Source organism: Orycteropus afer, unplaced genomic scaffold (assembly GCF_000298275.1).
Source record: "Orycteropus afer afer isolate SDZICR_OR568_19922 unplaced genomic scaffold, OryAfe1.0 scaffold00605, whole genome shotgun sequence".
Lineage (NCBI taxonomy): Eukaryota > Metazoa > Chordata > Mammalia > Tubulidentata > Orycteropodidae > Orycteropus > Orycteropus afer.
The window spans coordinates 20877-26153 of record NW_006922192.1 but is presented as its reverse complement, the minus strand read 5'-3'; positions in this window follow the sequence as shown (position 1 = coordinate 26153).

Here is a 5277-nt window from a genome sequence, read left to right as displayed (position 1 = left end):
GTCAGAGAAAAAGGGGAAGGCCCTCAATGAGATGGATTGACATGGTGGCTACAACAATGGGTTCAGGTGTAGCAAGGATCGTGAGGCTGGCGCAGGACCAGGCGGTGTTTCATTCTGTTGTGCATGGGGTCACCATGAGTCGGATCTGACTCCATGGCACCTCACAACAACAACAACAACCACTTACATGTAGCATCAGGTTGTTTCTCTGGGTTAGGGAATTCATGGTAACTTTTATGTAACAACCAATGCTTCCAATTATAATGACAACAACCACCAACATTATAATTCTATTAAGTAAAATAGGTTTTATCCCCAGAAACTTATCTCATTAGGGGAGCTCTGGTGGCGTAGTGCCTAAGGCATTTGACTGTTAACCAGAAGGCTGACGATTCAAACAAGCCAGCCACTCCTCAGAAGGAAAGTTGGGCAATCTACTTCCATAGAGATACCACGGTGGAAACCCGAGTAAGGGTTGTTATGAGTCAGATCCGACTCGATGGCAGCAAGTTTGTTTTTTTGGTTTTTATCTTATTAGGCAACTACTTGACTACATCATGAAAGGGGTTCTGACACTCCTGTTGGGGTACTTGTAACCAGGCAGCCTTTCTGTGAATTTTATGCATGCTTTAACCTTTTCAGTGTGTGAATCAGGAGGACATGGGACAGCTTGATTGGCCTGCTGAAGGCAGGTTTTTTTTGTTGTTGTTATGTGCTATCGAGTCAGACTCGAGTCACAGCGACCCCTCCTTGGGTTTCTGAGGCAGTATCACTACAGAAGTAGATTGCCTCATTTTCCTTCTGCGAAGGTATTATAAATGGATAATGGTCTCATCCCTAGTGGATTCAAGAGTCTTGTAAAGAAGGGAGTCGTCCATCTACATCAGTTGTATCAGGCAGTCTCTCATTATTTATCATAAGACAAGTTGGGCTGTAAAGTTCTAAGGCCTGCCAAGCCAGATTTAAGGGTAATTACAGGTACTGTTTACACAGAAGGTGTTTCCGATCCAGATGTGGAGCCCTGGTGGCATAGTGGCTAAAGCGTTCAGCTGCTAACCAAAAGGCGGGTAGTTCAAACCCACCTGCTGTTCCGTGGGAGAAAAATGAGGCAGTGGGCATAGAGATTGACAGCCTGGGAGACCCTGTGGGCAGTTCCACTCTGTCCTCTAGGGGCGCTGTGGGTCAGAATGGACTCCAGGCAGTGGGTGTGGTTTGGGCGTTGCTTCTGTGAATACTGACAGCCTTGGAGACCCTGTGGGGAAGTTCTACTCTGTCCTCTACTGTTGCTGTGAGTTGGAATCGACTCCACGGCAGTGGGTATCCAGGTGTAATTATCATCTTATTTTCAAATTCAAGCCAGAGCCACGGGAACCCAGGTAAGGCCACCCATCCCCATGGCAGGAAGCGGGGGAAAGCCAGGGGTGACAGAGCCATGGGATCCAGGTAAGGGGAGGGCAGAGAGGTTTCGAACAGCTAAGCAAGACGAACTTGTCTGCCAGTCTGTCATCCTGTGGTGGCGTGTTGCTGTGAGGCTTGAGGCTGTGCCACTGGTGTTTCAAATGCCAGCAGAGTTGCACATGGTGCACAGGTTTCAATGCAGCTTATAGACTGAGACAGACTAGGAAGAAGGAGGAGACCATCCCTTCTCAAAGAATTGGCCAGGGAAAACCTTATGAATAGCAAAGAAACACTGTTTGGTACATTACTGTGCAACTTAGGTCTGAAGGCGCTCAAAATATGAGTTGGGAAGAGGTGCATCATCAGAGCAGAACCAACCTTAATGATATGGTTAAAGTAAAGCTTTCAGGACCTCCATTTGTTGACATGGCATGACTCAAATTGAGGAGAAACAGCCGCAAACATCCATTAATAATTAGAACATGGAATATATGAAGTATGAATCTAGGAAAATTGAAAGATGTCAAAAATGAAATGGAACACATAAAGATTGATATCCTAAGCATTAGATTTATCTTGAGTCACCACCTTATTAGAGGGTGACTCAAGTCACCACCCACCACTCGTCTGTCAGTCTGTCCTACTGTGGTGGCTGCATGTTGTCATGAGTCTAGAGAATGTGTCACCAGTATTTCAAACACCAGCAGGGTCGCCCAGGGTAGACAGGGTTCAGTGGAGCTTCCCGACTAACATAGACTTGGACGAAGGAAGGGGTCATCCACTTCTCAAATAATTGGCCAGTGAAAACCTTGTGAATAGCAGTGAAACACTCTCTGATATATTACTGGAAAACCTTATGAATAGCCCTGAAACACTGTCCGACATAGTGCCGGAAGACGAGCCCATCAGATCGGAAGGCACTCAAAATTCGACTGGGGAAGAGCTGCCAGCTCAGCTCTTTTATCTTGTCATGTCTTCCATTTGCTTTAGCTACTCTCAGCTCAAGGGCAAGTTTCAGACTCTCTTCTGACATCCATCTTGGTCTTTTCTTCCTTTCCTGTCGGTTTAATGACCTTGCTTTCGTCATGGATGATGTTCTTGATGTTATCCCACAATTCCTCTGGTTTTTGGTCATTGGTGTTCAATGCATCAAATCTTTTCTTCAGATGGTCTCTAAATTCAGGTGGGACATAATCTAGGTCCTATTTTGGCTCTTGTGGACTTGTTTTAGTTTTCTTCAATTTCAGCTTGAACTTGCATATGCGCAGTTGATGGTCTGTTCCACAATCAGCTACTGACCTGGTTTTGGCTGAAGATACTGAGCTTCTCCAACGCCTCTTGTCACAGATGTAGTCTGTCAGATTCCTGTGTCCTGTGTCTGGCAAAGTCCACGTGTACAGCCACTGTTTTTGTTGTTGAAAAAAGGTCTTTGCAATGAGTAAGTCGCTGGTCTTGCAAAATTCTGTTGTGATCTCTGGCACCATTTCTATCACCAAGGCCATATTTTCCAGCTACCAGTCCTTCTTTGTTTCCGTTTCACATTCCAGTCACATAATTATTAATGGATCTCGACTGTGTGTTTTATCGACTTCAGACTGCAGGAAGTTTGTAGAAATCCTCAGTTTCTTCATCTTTTGCATTAGTGGTTGGTGCATGTTGTTGTTGTTATTGTTGTTGTTGTTAGGTGCCGTGGAGTCATCTCCAACTCACAGCGACCTCATGTACAGCAGAACGCAACACTGCCCGCTGCAGTGGGTAAAACGGAATAAAAGACATGTTAACTGGTCTTCCTGTAGGCGTGTGGATATTGTCCTCTCACTGACAGTGTTGTACTCAGGATGGATCTTGGCATGTTCTTTTTGACAGTGAATGTGTTGCCCTTCCTCTTCAGTTGGTCATTGCCAGCATAGTAGACCGTATGATTGATTCGAAATGGCCAATCCAGTCCCTTTCAGCTCACTGATGCCTAGGACATCGATCTTCAAGCGTCCCAGTCCATTTCTGACAATTTCAAATTTTCCTACATTGATGCAATCTGACTGGTGAATGGTGGCCTATATTAGTGGTGTGTGTACAAAAGAGAAGACCCACAGAGACAGGAGGCAGGATGGGCCATGTAACACTGCTGCAGCTGCAACTGCAGCCCAGGAATGCCTGCGGCGCCAGAAGCCAAAGAGGGGCCGGGACAGTCTCCCTCACAGCCTCAGAGGCACGACAGGGCCTGATGTGACTCCCAGGCTCTAGAGTATGAGACAGGAGTCTCACTTTGTTGTACTTGACTATGGCAGCCCCAGGGGCCCTGGCCAACTAAGCCCAGCCTGACATCTTGTTGGCTGCACTCCTCCCCCCACCCCCATCCTCTGGGTGTGGCTCCACCACTCAGTGCACTGGGAGTCAGACACTGGCCTCCCCGGGCGCCCCCATCCCAGCCATCCACAGGTCCTGCCGGGACTAGTGAGGCTGAGCTGCGTTCAATGCCAGCCCGCGAGCGCTCTGCCTCCCCTTCAATCCACTCTCCACCAGGCAGCCCCAACCTTCCCTCTGCTCACCAACCTTCCAGTTTTCCTCCTTGGAAGGCGGATGTCTGCGCTTGCCCACCTGGAGGTCAGGCGTGGCGCCCACACATTTTGGGACGTGATGCTGTGCCTGGTGGGCAGTCCCACAGCCACGTTGGAGCGCGCCACGGTCCAGGCCTCTGCTGCACTGCTTGTGCTGGCGCCGTGGAGATGGAACCTTCATCAGGCCGCTTTCCCTGGTGACCATAGCCTGGCGGGGACTGGGGCTGCAGTGGGAGCGGGAAGGAACCGTGTGTTCTGACACGTTTGTTTCCTTTTTTCCCCGCATGATAATCACAGCTGCTGTTGTGGTTGTGTGCCGTCAAGCAGGTTCCTGCCACCAGAGACCCCACGTATTACAGGGTAGCACTGCCCTACACGTTTTCTGGGCTGTCATCTTTAGGGAACAGGTCGCCAGGCCTTTCTTCCGTCTGACTCACACATTTTGAAGTGGTAGTTATGACAGCGGTTCTGCCGACCATTTTCCCTGGTGAGACGTATTAGGGTCAACTTCGGACCCCTCCCCAACACCTGCAAGGCCTCTGCCCACCGCCCCTCTCCTCACCGTTGCCACACTCACACTGGCTCTCTGTGGCCCACACACCCCTTCTTTTGGCATCTCAGCACCTCCCTGCAGCCACGGTGCTTCCCAGCGGGTCTCCTGGCTGGAGAGGAGCGCCCTCTCCGCTGCGCACTGCCGCGATCCTGATCTCAGTGACCACCCGGCGCACAGCAGGCGCTCAGTAAATGTTTGCTAACGGAACTGATAGAATGAGGCGCCTTTGCTTGGCCGACTCCCCCGCTCTCCTGCCTGCGCTGATGTCACACGGTCCACCCAACCTCGCGGCGCGCCCGGTGCTGGTGAGGGCTGTGGGCGCAGGAGGTGGACTCCCGGGTTCGAATCCCGGCTCTGCCCCTGGACACTTCGCTTCGACTTCCGACTTGTAAGAGGAAAACGGGAGGACCCAGGTCCTGTCTCCTGACCCCAGTGGCCCCTGCTCCTCTTTGGTCAGGGTCCCTTGTCACCAATCCCCAACACGATGTGAGTCCCCGAAGGGCAGGGATCAGTGCTTCAGCGCCTGGGCCCAGACTGGAGTCGGAGGCTCCTCGCGGTGATTGCTCGGACCCAGTGCGGCCGGGGGCTCTCCGTTGCAGGACCCCATCCCTCTCCACGCGAGCTCACTGCGCATGCCCGGCCTCCCGCACGGCCGCTCCCGGCTCGCCCCCGGGCGGGGAGGAGGCGGGCGGGGCTAGCTCCAGGCCCGCCCCCTGACTGGCGGGCGGCCCGGCCAATCGGAGGGCGCCCTGGCTGGCGGGGGTGTGC